Source organism: Amblyomma americanum, chromosome 6 (assembly GCF_052857255.1).
Source record: "Amblyomma americanum isolate KBUSLIRL-KWMA chromosome 6, ASM5285725v1, whole genome shotgun sequence".
Lineage (NCBI taxonomy): Eukaryota > Metazoa > Arthropoda > Arachnida > Ixodida > Ixodidae > Amblyomma > Amblyomma americanum.
This window is the reverse complement of record NC_135502.1, coordinates 70,821,094-70,848,671: the sequence shown is the minus strand read 5'-3', so window position 1 is coordinate 70,848,671 and position 27,578 is coordinate 70,821,094. Positions and strand designations below refer to the sequence as shown.

At 49.0% G+C, this 27,578-nt stretch overlaps 1 protein-coding gene and 2 pseudogenes across 5 annotated transcripts in view; 1 reads left to right on the top strand and 2 right to left on the bottom strand.

The window, feature by feature from the left end:
• LOC144093677 (uncharacterized) overlaps nucleotides 1–27,578 on the top strand; it is a 377,080-nt gene that overhangs the window by 184,375 nt on the left and 165,127 nt on the right. The window lies entirely within an intron of this gene.
• Nucleotides 12,379–18,123, bottom strand: LOC144094379 (uncharacterized; annotated as a pseudogene).
• LOC144094378 (uncharacterized) lies at nucleotides 20,653–24,757 on the bottom strand (annotated as a pseudogene).

Below are 27,578 nucleotides of genomic sequence, written 5' to 3'. Positions count from 1 at the left end.
TCATTAACACAGAAGCTACTACCATACTCAGCGACTCTAAATTTGCCGTACGCAATTATGCGAGGGGCAGAATTTCTCTGGTTTGACCGACGTAGACAGAATTATTGAATTGATATGGGTCCCGGCTCACTCGGGGAACCCTGGTAACGAAGCGGCACACATAACAGCTCGAGGATTCGTCAGCCGAGCAGGGGACGCTGTCGTTCCTGAGAGTTTTTCGAAGGACGGCCTATCATCTTCTCACGATATTACTAATCATTTTAAACTTGAAAGGAGGATATTCCCTACTCCAGACAAAGCCTTTAATAAGGAGCAGGAGACCACTTGGATGCGACTCCAGACGCGATCCTTCATGACGCCTTACCTGTTGTCAAAATTCTACCCCGGTGAATACGACCCTGCATGTACATTATGTGGTGATTTAGCCACTTATGATCACCTATTGTGGAATTGTAAATAGGAGCCGCCCCCGAAATCTCTAATACAGGTTCCTACTCTCGAGCATTGGGAGGCCGTGTTGGTCAGCTCAGACTTGGGAGTTCAAACCCGGGTCATTGAATGGGCTACCCAGGTCGCTGTCAGCCGTGGGCTGATAGCCACCTAGCACGGATCGTCTGCATTCTGCCTTTTCTGACGAATTAAATGTTTTCCAATCCAATCCTCCGGCTGTCGTCACGTCACGTGGTTTGGTGGCTGCCCGGCCGCGCCCAAGGGCTGAACTGAGTGATTGCAATATGCAACGCATAAAAGCAGTTGTAATCCCGTATGTGCACGGCGTGAGTGATCCTTTGAAGAAAGCTTTGGGGCGGCCCAACGTAAGGGTGGTTTTTACTGCACGTAACAAACTGGAGAAACTTTGCAAAATGGTCAGTCGAGAAGAAAGGCGGCCAAAACAGTGTGAAAAGAAACACGAGAGAGGAAAACGGCGTTCCTCAGGGATGCATTTTAAGTACTACATTGTTCATAGTAAAAATGAATTCTTTAAATTGCATGCACATCTTCTAGCCTGGCAACTTGTGAAAGACAACTACAACTCACAATAAACAAATTAGCACTTTGGGCAGACAGAAATGGATTTAGGTTTTCTCCACAGAAAACTGTTGCGGTTCTTTTCTCGCTGCAGAGAGGACTGCAGATTGATCCCACCCTCCACTTGAACGACACCACACTTCCAGTAAAACAAGAACACAAATTTTTAGGCTTAACTTTTGACAAAAAGCTAACGTTTCTACCACATATAAACACCCTAAAAAAGAAAGCCACCCAATCCCTGAATATACTCAAAGTACTCTCTCGGAAGCGTTGGGGATCCGATAGGAGGTGCCTATTGCACATCTATCGCTCTCTAGTACGCTCTTCGTTAGACTATGGATCCATAGTGTATGGGTCTGCGAGGCCATCATACCTTAAAAAGCTAGATCCAGTACAAAACCTCGGGTTGCGCCTTTCAACTGGTGCTTACAGAACATCACCCATAAATAGCCCTTCACGTAGAAGCAAATGAACCGACCCTCACCAACAGGAGAACAATGCTTACCTGTGCATACGTACTGAAAATAAGGTCGCTACCGAAACATCTTTGTTACACCATAGTTACAAAATGCCCGTCCAGAACACTGTTCACCAACAAACCTCAAGCTGTAAAACCATTGCTCCTCCGCTTTGAAGAAATATGCCAAGAAATAAACATACTAGATGCACTTCCTGATGTTGCCCAGAGACCCGATAGGTTGCCACCTTGGCACTTGCATTCAAAAAAGACATACCCCACTGGAATATATACAGCAAGAGTTTCTTGGAGTAAGTGAAAAATACAAAAATTGCACAGATTTCTACACGGATGGATCTAAGACAGCACTCTATGTAGGGAGCGCGATAGTGCAAGGGAAATTGGAAAAAAGTAGTCAGGCTGTCTCAGTGTGCTTCAATATTTACAGCTGAATATTACGCCATTGCTCTAGCTGTAGAACAAATATTGAAGAAAAACATACAGAACAGTGTTATCTACAGTGACTCCCTCAGCGTAATTACAGCAATAAACCCCAGAAGTGCAACTGAACCTTTAATAGGAAACATAATACATAATGTAATACGAGCTGATTCACAAGGACATACAATAAAGTTTTGCTGGGTTCCCAGTTACGTGGGCATCAGCGGAAATGAGAGGGCTGATGCAAGCGCCGCACTTGCCCTTAACGCAAAAATAAAACCAGTAAACATACCGCATAAGGACTGCATCAAGTCAGTCCAGAATAAATTGAGAGAAAAATGGCAGGCCTCTTGGGACAACGAGGTTAACAAGCTGCACTTCGTAAAACCTGTTCTGGGTGAATTGAAGACCTGTTACCACCAGGAACGATTTATTGAAGTAATTTTATGTCGTCTCCGCATTGACATACACACATTACACATACTTTCTTACTAACGAAACAAGATAAACCTCGTTGTGAAAGATGTGGAGACGACCCAACACAACAACAACAATGGTTTTTTTCGACTGGGTGAAACCGGCTAGGCTTAGCGACGACTAGGGCAACCAGGGAGCAGCGCGCAGTTCATTGCCCGGCGCGGGCGCGTCGTTGCCGAAAGCTCGGCTCGCTCACTGCGGCTCCCTAATTGGCTCAGGAGCTTGCGACTTGCTCTCGCAAGGCTGGAAAATCGAGCAGCGAGCGACTGCCCTCTGACTGAGCGATATACTTCATGCCCATGTTTGCAGTACTGGTGTACAAATTTTAACGCCCATATGCTTGGGGTATCGGTTGCTTTGCGGCGTCTTAAGCTTGCCCGCGACGCCATCGTCATTGTTCGTGACGCACAGGCTTAGAACTTCAATTCCAGTACGTGCCAAAACAGCTCGTATATCTCGGAACGATATGAACACGAAAACACGGTTGATTTGATGCGCTAGTGGGCTCTTTCTTGTGAAATTAGGCGCGAACATGATGCGGCGAGTGCCAGCCGCTGTTGCATATTAGCTAAAGTGTGTTGCAAGTATCGACGTAGTTTCGTAACTCGGTGGATATCAAAGCAATCCGCTTGTACTAGTCACAGATTACGCATGATCTCCGGTGAGCGTTCCAGTGTCGCGCAAATTATTGCATCGCAGGTGTTCTCCGTCGTGCGCTCGCGCTCAGCGTATCCACGATATTCGCCAGCTTGAGATAAGGTGCATTTATTTGCTTTTTCTATCGCAACTTAGTGGTTTTATCTGTCATCAAACGAAATTGCATTCTGTCAACAGCGTCGTCTGCTAGCACATCCGGGTTACTTCATGGGATCACAGGATCGCAGCTTCGACAAACGACACGCCAGAAAAAGTAACTGAGAGTGCTTTGATATTCATAAATATAGCAGAAATAAATTTCAAAAAATATAGCCTCTTTGTTGTGAGCAGAATTCAAATATTCGTTGTTTAAAAAACAAACTTGTTTGCGGGTTGCAGTTTTTCAACGACGTGAAAGCGTAGCCGTCGGCGCCATGACAGCGCAGTGCTGCGACGTCTTGTCATCTGTAAAGGCAACGAACACTCCTGCGCGGTTTTACCAAGCCTGGATTAATCGCATGACCGGTGAGTCCCGAACTGCGTTTCTTTGCTACTGATCTGTATTCACACGCGCTATGGAGCGTTTTGTCGGCGATTTACGCCCGACGGCGCGCATTTGACGCCCGGCCTCGAAAACGCCCGCCGCCGCCCATCTGCCCCATCCACCGTTCGATTCGTCTGCTCTACGTGAACTGGTTCTCGCGGTGCTGCACTTCGCAATTCATTTCAGCGGTGCAAGATGGCGCCGTCTGCACGACGCCATTCGTTTCAAAAAAGTGGAGGAAAACTGTGCACCTCCTCAATGGTCGGTGCCGAAATGGTGCAGCTGCAGTCGCCATGGAAGTAGACGACGGCTTGCGCTTTGCGATAAACGGCGGATACACTCAAATTATTCCACTCGTCGATGTTAACAGTGCCTCACACGGGCCCGCCGAATCTCATGGAACGTGAGTGGCCACCCGAGAAGGCGGCGAGGGAGATGGGGACGGCGGCCCTCGCCGTCACCTTGCATCTCTCGACCATCGTGCTCTCTAGGGACCCGTAACCGGCGTCTTTCCTTTCTACTAATAAAGTTATATTAGAACTCGTTTTGGAAGTAGGCAGCACTTGAACTGCTGGAACTGGCGCTGCACGCTCTCGGCACCGCCACGAAACCGCTGTGGAACTTTACGGAACTGGTGCAGGGAGGGCAGGCGAATCGAAAGAACCTATTGACGCGCGGCGGTGGTAGAGAACGCAGCGGTAGAACGCGGTGAAACTACGTCGTTCCGTTCCTGCTGTTGCTTCAAGGAATCTCATTGCTGAAGTGCTTCGTGGGGCTGCTGGCTGGGGCATCCCCGGGCATAGGTCCGGTAACCTCGTTCGCCAATTTGCCGGCTGAAAATACGCCGTTAGTCTTTTTCCCAAAACAGTGTGAAGGACATCCCTGTGGCGCTGGTGCCCGTAGAACATAGTTAGTTTCATTAAAATAAAAAATTCACGTCAGATCCGTTGAAGGCTGCGACCAGCCGGTACATTGAAATTGCTGAAGTTCGACCTTTCGGCAAAAGAGGAATTCTGTGCAGATCACATTTGGATTGCATTGGAGACTTGCTGCAGTGCACTTCTTTCGCCTCACTCCCGGTAAAAGCGTTCATTCCCGAGCCGCAGTGTGCCCCTGTTACAGTTGCGAATGTCTATTTCCCCGCCGGTGTCCGCAGCACGGACGGGCTTGATGCTTTACTGCGCAACAGCAAAAATGTTGTTCTGGCTGGGGATTTTAATTTGCAGCATGTTATATGGGGTGTCAGGACAGACTACAGCGGGCAGTTTGGTCTTTGATGTCAGCAAATGGTGTGTGCCGATTTAACCTTAGCTGTCAATGGTATTGGCGTATCTTCGTTGTCTACTATTGACCACTATCCAATCGCTTTCACTATTGCATGCAGCCCGCTTAGGGCGACTGGTAACGCACATAACTTTGTCAATACTACACTATTCTTCTAGGTGAGGCCTTCTCGTCAGTAGTTTCCTCGAATAATTATGACCGTTAAAAATAAGACTCTGTCGAACTGGTGGAATGAAGCATGCGAAAAAGCTTATTTGTCCAACCCAGTCAATCGTAAATCTATAGATACATGGAACGTACTACCGTGCTGCCGCCTTCTCGTATTACTCTATCCACTGTGTTGCCCCCCTCGGGATGAAAAACAACGATTGGAGTCCATAGCTCAGGGTCTTGCTGTGCGTTTTCATGCTCGCACTGCCTTTCCTTCGACCCCATCATATTCGAGCGCAGATTTTACTGAGGTCACTGTATCTGATTTAACTTGTCCCATTCATACTTAATACTGCCTTCTTGACTGCAGCACGCTTCCAACGGCCGATTGCTCTTACATCAAATTTGGTTAAGCTTGTAGAATGGGTAGTCTTCAGCCAGCTCACAAATCACGTCTCTTCGAGGCTTCAATGAGGCTCAGATTGGTTTTCGCAGTGGGTGCTCAATTTGGACCGCGCGCATAGACTTGAAGAGCCGTATTAGGGTTGCTATGATGCAACCTTAAACCATCTTCTTGCTTCAATACAGCATCTTGCTTCAAAAACTAGCTGATGTAAAACCTCCTTTGTACCTTTTTGCGTGGATAAGGGGGTTCCTAAGGACCAGATCAACACATACGTCCAGTCTAGAGGTGTCCCACAAGGCTCCGTTCTTTCGCCGTTGTTGTTTAACATATTAATGCTTGATATCCCTATTCACCCGGAGGTCAAAGTTTATGTGTATGCTGATAACTGTGGCAGGAGTATTTAAATGCTCTTGAAGTTTGGCTCGACAGCCTGATGAAATGTCAACAAGTGTGCCGCCCTTGTCTTTCCACTGTCATCCCTTTTCTACATTTCTTTGTCGTATCATTCTATCCTAATCCCGCAAGTTGATTCGGTTAAATATTTGGGTATACTATATCACCCGCAGTTAGACTGGCGGCCCCATATTAAAAGCATAGTGCTTAAAGGTGAGCGTGCCCTTGGTTGGTTGGTTAGGATCAACAACAAAAAATTTGGTATGCGTCAGGACACTTTGCTCTTTCTTTATAAGGCCTATGTGCGGCCAATACTTGAATTCGGCTCTGTTCTCTTTTCTAGCTGCCCGAAGTACAAGCTTCAACCACTGTTTGTTATGGAATGCCGCGCTCTGCGCCTTTGCTTAGGTCTGCCTAAATCAGTGGCGAATGCTGTGCTTGTACTTGGAGGCGCGAATACCAGACCTCTTAATTCGAGGTTTCAACTTCTTACTGTGCGGACGTTTTTAAGGTCTCTGGAGCATGTTCCTCGATTGGCCTATGAGGTGGCCTTAACCAGGATTCCTTGCAATATCTCAGGTTATTATACTTTCAGACAGCCTTTCCGTCTTGACAACATTCGAAAAATCGAGGGATGCCCCTATGAGCCGCACCCTTCGAATTTTTTCTTCCACCACATATTACAGAAGTTCGTTTTCACTGGATCCCTGGGCACTGTGGCATTGGCTTTAATGAGAGGGCTGGGGGAACCTATTGTCCCATTCGTACCCAATACTGTCTTCTTGACTGCAGCACACTTCCAACGGTTCCAGTGCCTCCAATACTTGAGCCATGAGCCTCTCCTTGCTGTAGCGGATTTTCAACACCTGGCATTTCCTTGGAGAGTGCGGATGTGCACTTCGAGGAAATGTGAGGTGTCCATGACCCTCTTGCGTTATGCCGATTAGAGCTATTTGTGCCGATTAGGGCTGACACTTTGCGAGTCTTGTGGCGAAATAGTCTATTGATCACTTTTTCCTCTTTTGCCAGCAGCTCACTTCACTCCGTAGAACATACTTGGAGATCCCCCTCGCTCGACTGGGGCTCCCTCTATCTAACCTGATACTACTCTCCTTTGGGGCAAGCGCCAAGGGGCTTTTACATTTTTCTTTCACAATTTTTCTCCAAATTTGCGCCTTCTTCACAAAATTATCCACTTATTCCACTCCTTACCCATATCAACAATGTACCCTGGCCAATCCCCCACTGTGGGTACGTGCCATTCAACCAGAGGCCGTCATCATCACCATTGAAAGTGAGTGGCCACCCGAGAAGGCGGCGACGGAGGTGGGGACGGCGAACCGGCCACTCAGGCCACAGACACGCTCACACAGACCCCCCCCTTGCCCTAAAACAGATACTCAAGGGGACCCCTAGGGGACCCCTTACATACGGCAGACCACGTGGGCCTACCGGCACATCGCCCGTCCCGAAACCTTCAAGGCACCAGCCCGTGTTCAGCACGTAACAAACAAGCTGGCATCAAAGCGCATTACTGCACTTTGATCTAAGCCAAAAGGCCGAGAAGCGATAAACACTTTGATTACCGCCAGGCGCCGAATTCTTGTTGGCTTCAGCGCCAGGCAGACCCACAGCGGGTAGGCATTATTAGCATTTCTGTTCTTGGTGGTGGTGGTGCAAAACTTGTTGAAGTGAAGGCCTAATAATGAAAATTACGCAGCAGCATTGTGGGTGACTTTGAGGCTGGACACCAGGGGCGGGGATGTAAACTCCGAAATTGCGGCCACTTTCGTGTCACGGCTGGAGTTACAGCAACACCGACCCGGATCCTCAGGAGCGCAAGCTCCTCCATTGTCCGTTAATAATGTTCATTATTAGGCGAAGCACAAACGTCTTTACAGGGCCAGCAGCACTGATAAAGATCTGCATAGTGAGGCGGTGGGGTGACTTCTCGAATAATCTCGTATTAGCCTCCGTTCGTAATCCTCATTTTGGCGCGCAATTCTTTTCGAGGCATTACGTCTCTCTCGTCTGGCCTTAACGGCGGGACAGCGCGGTTGGACAATCTTGGATTACAGTTCTGAAAATTAGCGGAGGATGTATGTAGTTTTTTTATTTTCTCCAACCAAAGTAAGCGCACTAGGGTGATCATCTTTGGCTAAATCTTTGGCTAGAGTATTGGATGCTTGTGCGCAGTGCCTCTTTGTACATAGTCTCGCCTCGCCTCTGGTAGTTTCTGGTTCACTGGTAGTTTCGCTGCTTGGTAGTTCAACACGCCTATGCAAGATTGCGTTGAATCAAGTCACGTGATTTTTGGTCTCCGTTCAAGGTGGTCCTGAAGTTGTTTTGGTTCGGGATTTCAGCTTCCCTTTGAAACGGTCAGAGAAGGACATGTTCTCTTTCGAAGTTCACTGGGTCCGAGTCGGGGTACGAGTAACGTAGGGTGGCTGTTTGCTTTCGAGGAGTGCATAAGTGGTTGTAGTTGGTTTTGGAACTCTGCGTATGTAATGCCTTGCAGACGAAGTGGTCTATCTTCGTAACTTTGCACCGATTTCTTTCTAAAGACAGCGCTGGAGGCATCCGGACTGTCTTCATACATTTGTTGCTTTGTCTCGTGAATCCGTGGCCTTTTGTCTGGCGAGGCTGTGTTTACAGTGATAACTGCACGACTGCTTTGAATTGTTGTAAGGCCTTCGAGTACGTCATATTAGCTTCAGGGTACGACGCCAGAATGTCTTGAGTGCGCGATCCAGGTTCTACATGCCATGGTTTGCCTTAATAACATACTCGACAACGTACGGTGCACAGGCATAGAATGGTCTGAATAATCGAGCAGTCCGAAAAATCCGTGAAGTACAAAAAAACCACTTTATTGAGATGAAATTGGCTTAAAAATGTCACTGATTTTACCTCGCGACAAATTTTCCTTGCTGGCGACGATTTGACCTGTATTTGCGCCAAAGTTGTGCTTTCACTATACACGCTAGACAACATTCTTTGACGGACCCGGCAGGGCCATGTTGTCCACAACCAGAGTGTGCACCACACCGCTCGTCAAACACACGCAAAGATAAGGCACTTTTCGTTCAAAGCGGCGGAACCGTCGGACGCAATCACAAAACGGCGAACGGATGTAACTTCATGAAGACGGAGCGCCACTCGGTCGACGCGGTCAGAGGAACCCAAGTGACGAAACGACGAATGGCAAACATGCGAGACCCGTTGCGGTGGCTCAGTGGTTAGGGTGCTTGGCTACTGATCTGGAGTACCCGGGTTGGATCCCAACCGCGGTGGCCGCGTTTTGATGGAGGTGAAACGCTAAGGCGCCCGTGTGCGGTGCGATGTTAAGGGGGGATGCTACACTTCATAGACAACTTTTTTATTTATGAATGGATCTGAACCAAATTTTCACATCTTGCATATTTTGATGAAGCGATTCCTCAGGTGTACAGTTGAATCCCGCTACAACGAAATCTGCGGGGCGTACGAAAAATTTCGCTGTCGCGGAATTTCGTTGTCGAGAAATTAGAGCCCGAGTCGGCTGATCCCGGGCTGGCGTTGCATATGACTGTTGTTACGTCGCCGCGCACGTGAAAGTGCGTGGCGCGAAACGACTGCACCATGTGTCTGCGCATAGGCGACTTGGTGTAGAGAGAGGAACTCGAGTGAGACACAGCGGGAAGCATCGTGCCTGCATGCTCTGCCGAAGCGCGATTGGTGGCCCCGAGAGGGACCGTTGAAAAAAAAAAGCTGCCAAAGGAGCTTTGAGAGAAGAGGAGGAGGAGAGGCGGCGTTGCGAAAAAAAATTATTTCCAGAAGTCCGTAAGCTTTGTCTCCTTGCGTTTTGCTGCCAGCAGCGGAGAGCCCAGAAACTTCCTGATAAGATCGAAGGCATCCAGCACCTGTGATGAGGTTGCCAAGGCGGATGAATCCTGGGCGGAGTCGTCTTCAGCTTCGGACGGCGGCTCTTCTGGCTCGCGAACACTTTTAATTAGTATGTCCTCATCATTGAGCTCCTCGTAAACAAGCGCATCAGCGTTGAGGAAATCGTCCAGCTCGATATCGCCGGGGGTGTTTCCTGCATCCTGGAGGGATTTCCAGGCCGTACTGATCCCCGCAGTCGACGATGATGGAGCGTCATCCTCCGCGGCTGCAGCTGTGCTGGTCGCCTCCTGGTCAACAAACCCGGCGTGCTTGAAGCAGTTGTTGATCAAGGTGGACCGCGTCACGTTCCACGCAGCAGCTATAATCTGCAGAGCCATGAAGAGGTCCACCTTCGTCTCCCTGCCCGTCTCGATATTCAAAAGAATACGCTGAATCAGCCTCTCCCGATAAGCACACTTCACGCTTCTGATAATGCCTTGATCCAGCGGCTGAATGATCGAAGTGCAGTTAGGCGGGAAGAATCTCACCTCAACGCTTGACAACTTGACGTCGTCGATGGGGTGGGCAGAACAATTGTCCAAGAGCAAACAAACCTTTCGGTTCTGCCTGCTCATGTCGCGGTCAAGTGCCGTAAGCCAGTCCGCAAATATGGCACGGGTCATCCACGACCGCCCGTTAGCGACGTACTTGACGGGAAGGCTTCTGTTTCCCTTGAAGCAGCGCGGTTTAGCACTTTTACCAATAACTAATGGGGGACGCCTGTCCGACCCTTCCATATTCGTGCACAGCAGCACTGTCACTCTTTTCTTGCTGTGCTTGCCACCCTGGCAACGCTGCCCTTTAAAATCCGGTGTCCTCGCTGGCAGCATCTCGTAAAAGAGGCCCGTCTCGTCCGCGTTATAAATATCGGACGGCACGTAGCCGCTCATGATATCAGCCACGTTGTCCACCACCCATTCTGAGGCGCCGCCAGTGTCCGCGGAACTTGCTTCCCCGCACAAAACTTTCCCGACGACGTTGTGCCTCACTTTGAAGCGATTGAGCCAACCTGTGCTGGCCTTAAAGTCATCCAGGCCTAGCAAACAGGCATAATTGAGGGCCTTCTGCTGAACAATGCTGCCGCTAAGCGGGATGTTCTTGGCTCGCGTTTTGACAAACCAGGTGTAGACAGCCTTATCGAGCTCTTCGTAAGTTGGCTGCGTCACCTTCTTGTGTTGAGCTGAAGTGCCCGACGCAGGTGCCTTGCCGATGTTTTCTTTGCTCTTGAGTATCGTTGATAACGAACTCGGCGCGATGCCAAAATCTGCCACAATAATCGACTTCTTCCCGCTTTCTGCTTCGGCGATAATACGCGCTTTTTCTTCTAGCGAAAGAAATTTCCGCTTCGCTGGCGGCGACATCCTAGGAATTCAGCAGAGCAGAGACGCGACGAGACCACGCTAAATGGTGCACACACAAAGGAAGAAATGGTGAAGTGGAGTGGGCTTCTTCCTGCACTCTCGCGTTTTCCTTTTTTTTTCTCTCCGACAGGACACGAAGCTCCGCCCACCGATGGCTCCGCCCACCGGTCCACACAGACTGCCTGAAACGCGCTCGGTGCCTAGCAGACGACGCGGCCACGGAGGACGCGCCCGAAGACGCTAGCAGATGGCGTGCGCTGGCGCATTTTACACGCGCTTTCGAGGAGCCCCTCTTCGCTTGGAGGCCGCGAACGCTTACCAGCCAACACCGCTAGCAAGTGATCATGACGCGCTTTCGTGCTTGACTGGAAACCGCGAGCACCATGACAGCGAGCTACATCAATCGAAGAAGCCCAGCAAAGAGCCAATGAGCGGGGCGTGACGTCACTTCAAAAGTCACGTGGGCATCTGGAGAGAAAAAAAAGCACACGAGGGTGTGCGCGAGGAGGATGTGCGATTGAGTGTGCGTACCCCCCCCCCCCTTCCCAACAGTCTGCGATGCAAAAAAATTAACGGCGGGAACGGGAAAGTCGCTCTTCAGCACTCAACTTCTGAAGAAAGACAAGACGGAGGGGCCACTCACCCGCGAAAATTCGCAAAAAAAATTCGTAGAAGCGAACACGTGCTCGCAAATTACTTCGTTTTTGAGGAAATTTTAATACATTAAGTGCTATGGGGTTTCACGGGGAATGCAAATTACTTCGTTGTGGCGAAAATTTCGTTGAAGCGGCATTCGTTGTACCGGGATTCAACTGTAATTACTTTTGCAATAGGACGAGTAGTTTTCGATATACTGTAAAAGTTAGGTTCTTTGTTTGGAGCAAAATTAGCATCTTAACAGAAAACCACAACACAGTTCTTTGAGTATCGAATGAATCTAGGATGTTTAAGGAGTGTAATAAGGTATAAATAAATGTTCTGGGCCAATTTGAACTAGACTTACAGCTCATCAAAGTTGCAAGAAAAAAACGCCATCTTCGCACGCCAAACATATGACCCATTTTAAAAAATTTCTGAAATAAATATTGTATTGAAATTGAGCATATTACATTCTGCATGCATTTACCTTTCTGACAAAAAAAAATTGTTGATAGCTGAAATAGAACGAAAGCTACTTTTCCTCCAAAATCACAAGTGTGCCAAAATTGCTTTTTTTGAGAAATCAAGAAAAAAGGTTTCAAAACATTTTTATTGGGAAAAACCCAATAAAATTTCAAGGAAATGCTCCAGGGGCATAATCGGGATGATCCCGATTCTCTGTGCCTCTTATTGGCTTGCTTCCTCACTTCCGGAGAAGCTTCTCGCTTCTTCTTCGAGCTGGCACTTCGACGGAGATCTTTCTCCCTGGCCCTCTGAAATCCGCTGCTAGTGATGTTCATGTCTAGCTGCTGTAGAATTGCAAATGATGCATGAAGATTCCCAGTGTTGAAGCGCAGGACAGCTTCCGCAACAGCAGCTTGCATGGCAACGTGTGAAGAATGCTGCTCCTTCGACACTAGACTCCAAATGACGGAGTCGAGACTTTCGTTAGCATTCTGTGTCTTGTCGCTGGCACCTCTGGAGTAGGTTCCTTTCAAATAGCTGAGTGTAGACTGGCAGCATTGCTTCTGCAACGTCTTTGGGCAAATTGTAGTGGTGCCCGGGTTCTGGCTCACCCTTTGCTCTAGCAGCATTTTGGCGACACCACGAATTTTCTCCAGTGGGGCATAGGCTATGATCTGAATCTTCATCAGTGGAAGTGACATGCCTGTAAGTTGCCATTACGGCCTTCTCCATTGCGTCCACGTCACCGTCATTAGACTTTAGAGCCCAGCCATAATATGTGCTCAGTCTCATGATGAGGTCATTTGTTAGCCGGCCTCTCCCACCAAGGCTTCGCTTCCCCTCTCCTTTTTTTTTCTGCACCAAATTCCTCAGTGCTGTCCCAATGCGCTTCTGAACATGGTTCACGCAGTCCTCCTTCTGCACATTAATGAAACCATACACTTTCGCTTCTTGGATTGCTGTAAATGTACGGCTGTCACCATCACACAAAATGGTTGTGTAGCGCAATCCATGTCGCTCTAGTGATCTTCGGAAAAGTATGAGGCCAGCTTCGACCTCCATGTGACCAGCTTTGCTATCACTATTTTTCTGGCACTGGTGTGTGGCCTTCCACTCTGCATAGCCCTCAGAATCTGGCTTTGGTCCTACCTCACACCCTAAACAAAACTTAGAGAGTACGACGTAGTCCAAGACATAACCTGAAAACAACTCTATCACTGCACCCACGCATATGTGTGACGAGTGACCACGTGTCATCCAAGAGCCATCATGGCTTACTGCTTTATTGCCTCTATGACCAAAACACAGGTCTTCAAAGAGTGTGGCCACCTTTTGTGCACACTGGCTCATAGCGACCTCGGCCGCTTTTCTGCCAGCACGTGCCAAAGACTGCTTCAAATGTCGCTGGAAAGTTTTTTCGTGCATTCCACGGTGCGACACTCCCAATGCCGCGAATATATCGTTCATGGCTGTCTGGCCATTCCCTGTTGAAACCATTGCTCGCGTAGCCAGGAGGTTGACGTCGAACGCGTTGCAGGTCTTCGAACCATCAACTCAGGGCGAGCTCCATTCGGTCGCGATGTCTCCGCAGTTGTCGCACACGACAGTCAGCTCCACCGCAAGGTCGTAATCACTATCACCTCTCACTATATGCGCTGGCTGGTTGCACGTTTCGCATCGCAGAACTTGAAGGAGCGATGAGTGAGTCGATGTTCATGATGACGCAAGGAGCGGCACGCTGATCCGGCACTGGCGCCGTTGTCGCACTGCTTGCCTCTGCAAAAGGCTCAACCTTCCGTGCCGTTGTCGGTATCGGCGAAAGTCGTTGAAGTGCCGTTTTTTCACGGGCGAGAGCCTCGCGCACTTCTCTGTCGCCAATAGCATCGAAGCTTATGCGAACGCGGCCGGAGTCGACACAGCGCACGCTGTCAGAGGAAGCAACCTCATGCGCTTCTCTGTTGCCGATAAATTCGGTGCGTGGGCTAAGTCGACACTGCGCACGCTATCTGGGGAACCGATCTCGCGTACTTCTTCACTGATAACATCTGTGTTTATCGACGCGCAACCGGATTCGACACCTTGCACGCTGTCAGGGGAGGCGTCCTCGGGCACGACGGCGTTATCAGGCGATGTCCTAGCCTGATTGTCCATCACGTGCTCCCGCAACGCGGTAGCAGCACCAGCACGCTTTCTGCCTCTACCTTTCTTCCGTGTACGGCCAAAATGATGCAGAGATCGGTGTTTTTTCACACCGCCAGGCATGGCGAACCGAAGTATCACGTTGGGCACAACACGTTTTCGCAAGAGCAAATACCCTTACAAAATGGCGGCAGGCACCGACCACAAGCTTCCGTAGCCAATCAAAAACCGCCATTTTGGTCACATGCTTCAAGCAACCAATAGAAGGCCACTTCGCACATCATTTTTGTTGCTTTTTTTCTTTCTGCGTGAAACTCGGGGTTGCTTACTGAAAAAAAATTAAACGCTGGAAACGGCAGCTTTCCAACAAGACCAAAATGGCGCCGATCGAGTGCGTATTTCCCGAGCTGCAGGCGGTTGAAATAGGGCGAATTTTGACCTCAACTTAAAGGTCCGCGTGCCGTGGTATAACGCGTGAAATAAACGTAGTTTTGAAGCCAAAATTTCCAAATCTGCGCAGAATGGTCTCGGGAACGCGAAAATAAAGTGATTGAAAATGCGATTTTTGGGCCGATTTTCGGCTCTCAAGTGCCGCGTCCCCCCTAAGGGGGGGACACATCTCTTAGAACTTTTTTCCTTATTTATGGGTGGATCTGGTTGAAACTTGCACCATTTGTATATTTTTGCATGCTTGCATGCAAGATTAATAATTTTGTAAATGTTGCCGTGTAATAACTGAACATATTTTAGTCTTAATGCACTGTCCAAGAGTTCTTCTTTCTAACGGAACAAGAATGAGAGCTATAGCACAAATAGCTTAAAGGGGGGACGAGGGTCTTAAAGCTAATTTTTTTATTTATGGCTAGAATCTTATGAAATTTTTCACACACATGCGTTATTCTCTTCCGATTCCAAAACTCGAGGCGGACCGGAAAATTGTTCGAATTAAGCGGAGTTTGAATTAACGAGCGGGCGCTAAAAAAAGCGGCCATCATGCCCGGCAGCACGGGCCGAAGCTAAAACAGGCATATCTGAGATCGTTATCGCTTACTACGCGCTACTACACATTTGCGGCGGGCGATTGTGCGAATTAAAATCATAGAGCCCGAATGTCGAACAAAATAAAGTTAATTTGTTTATGCGGTTGGAGCTAACATCAAAATGCATTCGCGTAAGCAGCAAGCTTAATGATTAAATATGTGGCAGCGATCCGGCTGGCGTAACTTAAATGGTGGCCAGGCTGCGGTACCAATGTTGCCAGACTGCACGCTAGACGTCTACAGACGAGTTCGACGGACACAGTGTTGCCACTTTCTCTCCATCCTCCTCCTCATACACACGCCCCCTCCCCCCACCCTCTCCATCCCCTTTCAGATACCGTATTTCACGCTACGTAAGGTGCGCGCTGTAGCGTGTTCGCCGCTGGGCTTGCAGATGCCGTGGATAATTCTAGCACCCTTTGCGAAGGGTGCGGTCGCTATAGCCGGCACGCTTCCGACGGTCTCTGGGCAGGCGTTGCATAATTCCTGCACGCTTCCGACGGTCTCGGGAACTCCCAATTTAAGCTGCACTGCTCTGACGCGACCGAAACTTTCGCTCTGCGCGGCCGCTATGGCCAGCATGCACACGAATCCGGTAGGCGTTGCATAATTCCTGCACTCTTCCGACAGTCTCGGGAACTCCCAATTTAAGCCTGAGCCGGTGAGCCGGCCGCTAGGCGGTGTACGCATACTGGTGTGGCTTACTTCAAAAAAACTGATATTTCAGCTAGTTGGTGCACACTTCTGGGAATAACAGCGCTGAGACGAGGGACAAAGAAGACAACAGGACCGGCGCTCAGAAGCTCAATTCCCAGAACCTCAATTACTACAGCATTTTAACCACTTTTTAAAATGCAGGAAATTTTGTATGTGCTAGCTTCGTTCGTGGATGGTTATGAAAGATTGCAATGTTTTTGTCCGTGCATACCCACTGCGCTCTAACGAGCCTGCAAGGCACTGAGAGTAAAATGATTGTGTTTTACTCGCCTCTGATGTGGGTTTGCATAATTGAGACCGGCAAGAAATTGCCACTGTGGCATGAGAGAGAATTCGGGCGGAGCGGGCAGCAGCGCCTCTGCCTAGGCAGCTCTTGGTGGCCCCGAGAGGAGCCAGTAAAAAAAATAGCGACAGCGGGTGCTGTCGCTGAAGTCGGCGTTGCAGAGTCGACTTCAATGGGGAGTGCAGATCGGCAACAGCGGCTGCGTGGCGATGGTTTAGAGCGGGTAGCGCCGTGCAATCGCCTCCATCAGCCGCAGAAACGGGTCCTGGCACTTGGTGCGACCGTTGATGGATTGCCACCACTGCCAGGATAGGTGCGACTGCAGCACGGCCCGGGAGGTCTTCTGCCCGTTCCGCACAAGCTTACCCTTCACCTTCTGCCACGCACTCTCGATCCTCTGAGTGTTGGCCCCTGTGAGCGGGTCGACGAAATTGGTGGTGTGGTTGACTGTGTGCCAGTCTAAGTTTAAGGGAGCTCCGTTTCCGTCTTGCAGGCTGGGGATGCAGTTGTAGGCTGCCCATTCGTCGCTGTAGACAGTGGAACAGCAGATTGGCAAAGCATATCAAAGAGAAAAATAATCGGTGATGCGCATTTGTTTTCGTTTTCTTTGCCGTGACTCGACAAGCATCGTCTGCAACTTGCCCAACAGCTCCAACGCAGCGTCCGAATTATCATCGGCGAAGTAGCGCGCAGCCAGATCGAGTGCTGACGCTGTTTCACATGCACACGGGGGTGGCAATGGATCGTCGCCTCCGTCGGACTCGTCGTCGCTGTCAGCTGTGCTCGCCGCGCCAGAGTTGTGCGGCATCTGGTCACCGCAGGCCGCTTCAATAATCTCGGCATCGCTTAAGGGGAGATGCTACTCGAAGACACTTTTTTATTAATAAGTGTTATAGAGCAATGAAATTTTGTATGCTTATAGAGTTTTTTCTGCCCTTTCCAAAACACTAATTAGTTTTTCTGTAGCTTCACTAGAGTTTGTTCAGTGTTCACTTGAAGTGGAAAACAAAGGGACTTTTGTGCACACTTTTTTACATATTAATTTTTCACAAGGAACATGGAGAAACAGCTTATTCTACTCCATAATAACTATAGAACACCAAAAACTAGCCACAGTTTTCTTGTGGGAGCAGCAAGTATTAAAAAAAAAATTTGCCAATTTGCAATGTTTCTATTCTCTATGCTTCTAATCAGTTAGATCCAATTAGCAAAAGGATATCTTAAGTATATTGTTATTTTAAGTAGATACCGGTGTGCTGTACATATTAAAGAACAAGTGTGCCAAGTTTCGTTAAAATAAGTCCGATAAAAGTATGAAAAAATGTGTGCACAAACTTTGAAAATTGTCAAAAAATGCGAAAGGAGAAAACAGCAACTGAAAGTTTGAAAGATGTGTATTTACACAAAATCAATTGGCTGTGCATGAAACTTTCCCAAGATGAGAAATGGGTCCTCCTGCCAGTGTCCACCATCCCTAGAATTGGCCAGCACTGTATGTGACACCCTCCCGGTCCTTGCGACTCGAGTCTTCAACACGAGCCCTTTTTGCCATACTGCGACGGTGTGCTCGTGCCTCAGCAGTTTGGCAGGCAGACATCCTTTTGATGCGCCTCTCATTTTGAGAGTCAGTAAGCATAAGCAGCTGGTGACTAGGGAGCACACCAAGCTCCTCTAACACCCGTTCAAAGCTTGCATGCCCCTCATTGAACCACAGGACTGCAAGTGCTGTGGCCATCTCGACAACTGTCCATGATGCAAACTTTGGACAAAGCAGCCAGATTCTGCTGTTGAGAGACTCAGCTGCATTCTGCGTCTTGCCTTGGATGCAGCGGGCCAAGAGCTTCTCATCCGTCAGCCGCTTATATATACAGTCAAACCCGGATATATCGAACTCGTAAAAAAACGGGAATCACTTCGATATATCGTGTAATTCGAAATACAACTTTTAACAAATTTGGCAATGTACAAACCGCACCTCAGTAAAAAGCATTCTTTATTTGATAAAAACATGTACGGTGGGACTATTAATGCGAGAAATAGTCGTTGATCTTCTTCTGCTTTTTGATTTTGAAAGCATTATTAAGCATGCACTTCTCAACGTTATCGAGCGACTGAGAACAGCTGAGCCCACAGCCTTCTATTGACTCACAGTAACGGCGAACAACGCTCAGCGCGTTAAGTGCGTCGGAACACGATGGCGGGTACGAACTCGTCGTATCCTGACAGTTACTGTCGCCGGCGGCATCCCTAGTGAGGTCGGCAATGATGTCTTCGTCAGCGAGCTCTCCGGTTGTCGGAACATCGTCGTCGACCTAGACGAAGTCTGTTGCTGCAGTCCCATCACAAACAGCACCCGGGAACTCGGCAAGCTGGCTAAACAACTCATCAAGTTCCTCCAGCGGTTCACCGCTATCCAGGGGTTCATGGTGATTGTTTGATGAGCTCGCGCCAGCCTCGCCGGAAGCAGAGAGTCCACAATGACGGAAGCAGTTCTGAATTGTTTCTTGTTTGACGTCGTTCCATGACTCATTCAGCATGGTTATTGCTCCCAGGAGGTCAATTTTCAGCTCCCGGCCAGTGCGGAGGTTTAGCAAAAGCCTCTGCACAAGTCGCTTTCTGTAGCCTGCCTTCAGTGCACGAATGACACCTTGGTCTAAAGGCTGCAGCACCGACGTTGTGTTCGGCGGAAGAAAACGAAGCTCGATGTTGCTGACGCTGACGTTGCAATGGTGGGCAGAGCAGTTATCAACCAGTAAGCAGACCTTTCTGCCTTGGCTTACCAGGTCTTGAGCCACTTGCCAAAAAGTTCGCTTGTCATCCAAGCTTTCCCATTCGATCTGTAAGACACCGGGACAGAAAGTGCGTTCTTTAGGCACCGCAGTGATTTGCTCTTTCCTATTACGAGCGGTCGAAGCTTGGTTGACCCGTCGACGTTCGTGGCGAGCAACACGGATATTCTGGCTTTATTGACCTTCCCGCCGTGGGACTTGTCATCACGACAGGCCAGCGTTCTGTTCGGAAGCATTTGCCAGAACAAAGCAGTCTCATCGGCGTTGAATATATCACGAGGATGGTACCTTGTTTTAATGTCGTTCCAATTTTCATCAATCCACTTTTGCACGCTGCCGAGATCTACAGCGCGGCTTTCACCGGTGACAGCACGGCCGACAATGCCGTGACGCTCTTTAAACCGCTGCAGCCAGCCTGAGCCGCCTCTGAAGTCGTGTCTGTTCAGCATGAAAGCGAAATCCTTTGCTTTCTGTTCGATCATTGGGCCAGAAACGGGGATGTTTTGCGACCTAACGTCAACAAACCACTTATACACTGCAGCCTCTACGTCTTCAAATGCAGCCGTCCGTACTCGTCGAGCGCTGGTGGTAGCAGCAGGCCTCTTGTCCGCCTTAGCCCTAATGTCGGCCTTATTTTTCAAAATCGTACTCAGCGTGCTTCTGGGGATGCTGTACGCTGCGGCAACATCCGACTTCTTTTCTCCGCGCTCAACTCTTCTGATGATCTCCAGCTTTGAAGATATGGTTAGGTTCTGTCGCTTCACAGCAGCCATCTTTCACGAAGCGGACGAGCTCACCGCTCCCACAAAGCAACGAAGCACACGGAACAAAGCAGTCGCAATGGCAGTCGCGCGAGTCACATACCAGAATGCAGGCGCACGTGGCTGCGAGTAAACAGAGTGCGCGGTCGAACCACTTCTGCTAGGGGTGGCTGGGTGGCTGTCTGAGGGAGCGAGAGCAGCGCTGGGACTCTATTTATAGCAGCGCCGTGCGAGCGCTGTTGGGCTAAACCACTTTGGCCAAGTGGGGGGGGGGGGGGGGGGGGGGATGGATGTTGGCGCAGCTCGCCCGGCCGCCACGCGGGAAAGCCAACTTCTGGAGCAGTTTTGCGCGGCTTGAAGTTCGATATATCAAGCGCGGCTGCTATTTTTGTTCGATATATTAGTATTTTTTGCTATATATTCTCATTTTAGCAATACAATGTTCATAAATTGTTCGATATACGGGGTAATTCGATGTAAACGGGTTCGATATAGTCGGGTTTGACTGTAGGAAGGACTGCCTTTCCTTGGGCTTTAGTGAGGAGGGGCGTGTGGTTGGGTGCAGGCTGGCAGAGGGCTTCAGCTCGCCTGTGTTTGCACCACGACTCTGGTCCCTCGGGGCAAAACTTGTGGCTGCTAGCCCCATCACTGGAGCAAGAGTGGAAATAACTTGCCCATATTGCAGAATACATCTTCTGAATGATGCCTCGATTGCTAGTCACAGCTATCTGGTAATAGGTCTGTAACTTTGTAACAGCTGATTCTTTCAGCTTTTGTCCACGTGGTAGCAGTGTTTTGAGCTGGCGGAGGGCACTTCCCAAACGTTTTGCAACATGGTACGTATGCTTTGCTGTCTCCATCGCTGAGGAATTTCGTGAAGCGGAGGGGCGTCTCATAGGAGAGAGTTCATTGCCATATCCTATGTGCCGCTTCTGCTTCCATGGCATGTGAGGAACAGTCAACATTCTTTTCACACACAGGGCCATGGAAAGCCTGCCAGATATCTTCCTCGCCGGGCGGCTACTTGTGTCTGCTACATCCATGACAATAATTTGACAGTACCTCAAAATCAAGGCAGAGTCCTGTCTCTAGAGAAACTACGGTGCCCACTCCATTGTGGCTTTTATGGCCTCTTTTTTGCCATGTACCGTCAAACATGACTGCTGCATCCAAGCCACCAACTTCGTTTTTCGTTGCTTCTCGGGCCTTCTCCAGATTTTTTACAACAGCACTCACGGCAGCTGCATGGACCTTCTTAGTTATCGCATCAAATGTCTTATGGTGCATCGGTTTCGGGAGGCCCATGATCACGCAAAAACGTACGAGTTGCTGATACCCAACTCCTATTGCGCGAGCAGCTACCACTGCCTTCACATTTGAGGCAAAACCGTCACGCGAGCTCCCGCCGTCAAAGCCTTGCTTCACACTCGCGTCGCCGCTTCTTGTTACTCGCCTCGACGTATACGTTGATGAGAGAACAGTCACAGGGCGTGCGACGTTCTCGCAGTGTAGTTCAAGGAATGACGCCAGTCCTTTGCGTTTGTTTACCGGTTCCCGTACAGCGAGTTGGTACTCTCCACATGTTGGGCACGGTGCACCGTTCACTAGTGCTGTCAACGCACCAATGTCGCACATCACAACGTTTGCAGAGCCGTGGTCACTTGTCCTTTTATCTTTTTCGAAGAACGCGATCTTCTTTTCCGAAGCGCTGACAAAGCTGAACGCTGCGTCGATCTCGTCAGAGGGGCTGTCGTCGATAGGCCTAGCGCTTCGTTGGTCGGGGACGCTTCCCGCAGAAGTCGTTCTCCGCTTCGCCTTGCGCCTACCTCTGAACTTGTGCTTCGTGCTGTACTTCCGATCGCGGAAATCGCGCTTCTTCGGACTAGTCATCTTGAACGAAAACTAGAGCGGCACAGATGCAACAGCGAGTGACGGGTTTGCGGTCTGCGAGATGCTGACCTGTCGGCAGGCTTCACCACAAGTCCCGCGCCGCGGCGACCAATGGCGGCCTCGCGATTGTACCACGTGACAGTGCAGACGCTTGGAAGGGCTCGAAAAACGCACGTTTTTTTTTATTTCTCTCCTAGATACGAAACTGACGGCTGCCGTAGAAGCGAGCTTGGGGCTAGGCTTACCTCCACAAGCGATTGCAATGGCGTGCAGTGAAGCATCCCAGAGATTTCGAGGCTCAAAGATGGGCAACTTTCGCGCATTTCTGCGGACTTTCGAGCTACTGCGACTCATTTGGAAGCATTTTGTAATAACTTCTCGCTCAGATTTCACTTTGATTTTTCTAGACAAGGAAGTAGAATGTTCAAAGATTTCAAAACAATCGTAATCAAAAAATAGAAAATTTTGGAAAAAAACTCGATTTTTTGACCCGCATCTCCCCTTAACGGCCCCGATGTCTCCACGCCGCTGTCAACGTCTTTGAAGCTCTGGAAGTCAACACCCTCCGATAAAGCAGCGTAGGCAGGGTGCAGCACGAGGGAGTCATCACACTGAGCATCCAGCTCTGCCGTGCTGCAGGCTTCTGGGCCTTCAATGAAGCCGCACTTTCGGTAACAGTTCGCGACTGTGTCCGCCTTGACAGCATTCCACGATGTTGCCAGCATGTGGCAGGCTCCGAGGAGATTGACGTCGTACGATTTGCCGCTGTCCATACACACAAGAATCCGCTCTAGGAGGTGGCGCCTGTACAGTGTTTTGAGGTTTTTAATAACCCCAAGGTCCATAGGCTGCAGCACAGCCGTAGTGTTTTTCGGCAGAAATGCCAGACGGATCGCCTTCAGTCCGCTGATGTCGCAATGGGCTGAACAGTTGTCGACGAACAACAGAACATTCCTGTTCTGTCCCGCGAACTTCCTTTCCAGTGTGCGCAGCCAATCCGTGAAAATTGCTCGCGTCATCCACGACTTTCTGTTGAAAGTATAATCAACAGGGAGAGTTTTTAGCCCTTTAAAGCAGCGAGGCTTCGCTGCTTTGCCTATAACTAGCAAGTGGCACCGTTCCGTGCCAGTCGCGTTTGCGCACACCAACACCGTCACTCTTTCCTTGCTTCTCTTCCCGCCTGAACACGTGTCGCCTTTCTAACTGACAGTCTTGTTCGGCAGCAACTTAAAATAAAGCGCGATTTAATGTGCATTGAACACATCGCTGAGCGAGTAATCGGCAAGGTAGTCCTTTAGTTAACCTGAGATCCAATTTTGACACGTTTCTTCATCGACTGCGGCTGCCTCTCCACAAACGCTTTTAAACGTAAGTCCGTGACGGGCCTTGAAACGCGACAACCAGCCTTCCGAAGCGCTGAAGTCACTTATGCCCATCTGGCTGGCGAAATCCACTGCCTTTGCGGCAATTATTGGTCCACTTAGCGGAATGTTCCTGCTGCGAACGTCCTTAATCCATGCCATTACAGCATCCTCCATCTCTGGATGAGCCGATGTTCTTAGTCGTTTCCGCGAGGGCTCCATCTCCTTGATACGCATTGAAGATCGAGTCCTTGTTCTTGAGGTATGTGGACAGCGTGCTTTTCTTGACTGCAAACTTCTCTGCGATCGCCGTCTTTGTTACGAGACCACGTTCGACCTCCTGTAATATCTCCACCTTCGTCTTCAAATCCTTTGCGGAGTACTTTCCTCGGTTTGCCATGATTGCCACAGTCGATGAGACGTCACCAGCGAGATACCAAACAAACAAGGAATATCACGCAACACAAACTTCGCTAGACACCGCGGCAACAAAGACTAGGCGCAAGAGGGGCCGGGTGCTGCGTGCAGGATGAAGGAAAGGAGTCTTCGCTTCCCGAGCTGCACAATAAAAGGGTACCGGAAGTCACGCGTTCTCGCAAGGGCTACTGGGAGAGTTTAGCCGACGGCGCAGCCAATAGAACGCTGGGCGCAGCGGCGTCGTCTGCTGCATGGGCAGGCTCGCTGGGACGGCGCCCAAGTAGAGGGAAGCGGGGGAACGGGGAGGGGAGGCCCGCTTGATTGAAACGTTTATTTCCATCAGAAAAAAAGCGCGGCTTCAAAAAAATGTGACGTAACCGCCTCTCCCGAGTACTTCCTTCCTCCATGGTCGCATGCGTCTCCAATGGTCACGACCGCCTCGGCGCAGCGGAAACCTGCAACGGCTTGCGCCGGAGCCACCGTGGTCGGAGCATAGGCGGCGCCCGCGGTAGGGTGGCTACCCGCGTGACCGCGCGTCAGCCAAAAATAGACAAGCCAATGCTTCGACGCTCCGGCAGCGAAAACCTGCTACGGCATGCACCGGACGGTTGGTTCGGGCAACGAAATTCACGTTTCACCTCGTGCGTGCTGGCTTATGTTATTCCTCATCATTCTGCATTTTTTAAAAAAAATTTCAGCGCATTGTATTTGCTACGAGGCGACTTCTATATGCGAGGAGCAATGCCAGCCATCGGCGCCTAGTTCGAATTAACAGACGTGGATACCGGCATATTCGAATTATCGGGAGTTTTGACCCATTGAAATACACAGGGCTTTGCCGGGACCCGGCCGTCAGTTCGAATTAAGCGATTTCGAATTAACGAGGTTTTACTGTAGTGGTCTTAGATCAAAAGTTACCGTACAAAGTCTACAGCGTAATTAGGTAATTTCTTACGGAGTATTAATGAATTTTCCCGTTGAGTTTTGCTGCTTTTAATTACATGAATTAATAACCAGAGAGTTCCCATACCCGATGACATTCTTCGTTTTTCTCTAAAGGCATGTCATCCTGATATATTATGTCAAGAGTAAAAGGCCGCAGTATTTGACACTGCAACTCGTTAAAAAAAGTAAGAATGTCATCGGGTACCTTATTTCCGAAGAAAATGGTACCAAAGTTATTCTTGTGAGACAAAATGAAGTTATCAAAATCCTATTAAAATTCTGCGTAAGGCTGAGGAGATCGACCAAAAATATGAAACTGAGAAAAATGCGTTATTAGATGAATGGTCGGTAGCTTCACTGTGATATTTCCCACCAAAAATGACACGTTCTTCCCATTTCCAAAACTGTCTTCGGATTCTAAATATGTCAACTAAGACCGAAGATATCACAGACAAACTGATGTCTGGATAGCATATGCTAGTAGGAATTCAGCAAAATTTGTGGACTTGAAATATAACCAAGACAGTGGCAATACTTTATTACTGTCTTGCCAGTTATAGCATGAGGCTGCAAAAGCTTGGTAACTGAAAAGTTCTCGTCCATGATGACGGTGATTTGCACCTGTTCCGAGCTGTATTCTGGAGTGTTTCTTGTTTGTAGTCTACACCTGTCCGGGGCTATAGTTTGGAGACCTGTTTCCTTTGTGCTTCCTAGAGCCTTTTTTTGTCTGCATTATTGCTTAAAAAAGCTGTCGACTTGTTCAGCCTTCCTTGGTCCTTTTCAAGGCTGCGCCGAAGGAGGTTGCAGCCTGGAGTGTAGCCGAGGCCCAAAGCCACGCTCTCATTGGTTTTCCTCCTGCCTTGATTAAATACTGCAACAGCTTCAGCAACTGCTCTGGTCACGCTGAGTAAAGATGCATGATTATTTTTGGATGCTTGTGTCCAGATCACAGAGTGCAGGCACTCGCTCGAATTTTGTCTTGCCATCGGCACACCTCTCCAGCAAGGCATCATCGCTAATTCCACCTCCAGTGCTGTGCGAGCAGAGTCTGGCAAAGCGTCTTTGTGAGCAGGAGCCTCTTCACCATTAGCAATAGCACGATTGTATTTGCACCAGGAGCTTCGGCCAAATGGACACAAGCTATGGTCGGGGGCACTGTTTGTCGAGCACATGTGTCGAAGTGTGGCTTGGACTGCCTTCTTCATTTCTGGCACATCATGTGTATGGCTACGAAGGGCGTACCCATAGTAGTTCGTGATTTTTTAAATTTTTGCTTGGGTCAGCTTCCCTCTGCCCCCGAGTGCTTCGCCCTGTGCCTTTTTCCTGTCGACTAAGCTTCGTAGTGCAGTGCTCATGCGCTTGTGCACATGGTTAAGGCAGTCCTTTTTTTCAATGGGGACAAACCCATACACGTTTTCTTCCTTCAAGGCATGGAATGTGCGGCTGTCTCCGTCACAAAGCACTGTTGTGTAGCGCAGCCCATGTTTGGAGAGTGAGGCGCTTAAGGGGAGAGGCTCCTCGAAAAAACGTTTTTTTAAATTATGAAGTTAGAGGGCTGAAATTTGCACAGCTGGCATAAATAAATTGAGATTCTGTTTTTAAATATGTAATCAGTTTTTTGATAACTATAGAAGTTCAATTTTTATTCTCAATGAAATGTATAATTAGCTCCTTTTTTGTGCACACAATTTTTATTAGTAATCTTTATTACAGAGAATTTTAAAACATCCTGGGTAGTTCATTACGAGCTGCAGAATGTTGAAATCTAGGTGAAATTATATTTGTCTGCATCTTTTTCAGCCAAAAAATTAGTGAAAATTAGGGTGTCATTTTCTTTTGTAATTCAGTCTGCTGGTATGATGCTCTAATAAAAATATGGTAAGCCTAATTATATAAACTAGATTTCCACACTCTATGCACCCCAAGGAACATCTGTGCAAAATTTCATTGTGATCCAAGAAGTACAAGAGGAAAAAATTGTGTGCACAAACTTTAAAAACGGGCAAAAACACCAATTTGAGAAAAACTCAATTGAAAGTTCATTTGTACGTTGGAGGCCAAACTTGGTGGCAATATAGTTTAACATGTTGGCCACTAGCCCACAAGATTAGAACTCTCCTGCAGCATATGTTTGGCCCTCGCAGTTTCGAGTCTGTCAAGCGTTTGTATATTGGCAGCACTGCTTTTCCTTGGGCTTTGGTTAGGAGGGGGGTGTGGTCCGGAGCTGGTTCTCCCAGAGCTTGGGCTCTCTTCTGCCTGCACCAGGACTCATTCCCATCAGGGCAGAACCTGTGGCTGCTTGCACCATTGCTGGAGCACGAATGGAGGTAGGACGCCCAGATTGCACAGTACATGCCTCTTACACTGCCCCGGTTGCTTGTTATTGCAATCTGATAATAGTTTTGCAATTTCTGGATGGCCTTCTCACCAAGTTTCTGCCCACGTGGCAGTGGTGTCTTCAACTTCCTTAGTGCAGTGCCAAGAGGTTTAGAAACGTGGTTTGTGCAGTCCTCTTTGGTCACTGCCGTCGGCCCATAAACCTGTGCGTCAGAAACTGCAGATGTTGTAGGACTGCGTCCTGCTCCAGATGCGTAGTGCTGCTTCTGTTTCCATTGCATGCGATGAGCACTCAACATTTTTTTCACACACAGGAGAATGAAAGGCCTTCCATACTTCATCCTCTTCGTCACCAAGTGCTTTGTGGCTGCTACAGCCGTGGCAGTAGTTGGTCAGCACTTCGAAGTCTAGGCAAAGGCCAGCGTCCACAGAAATGGCAGTGCCAACACCATTGTGGCTCTTGTGCCCACGCTTCTGCCAGGTTCCATCAAACATGACCGCAACGTCAGTCTCAGCAGTCTCCAATGCAGTTATCCGTCTTGCTTCTGCAAGATTGGTGGCGGCGATGTGTATTTTCTTCGCTATGTTTTGGAATGTTTTATGGTGAAGTGGCTTTTGTAGGCCAAGAACGCCGCAAAACCTCGTCAGCTGATTGTGCCCGACACCTATAGAACGCGCAGCGAGCACAGC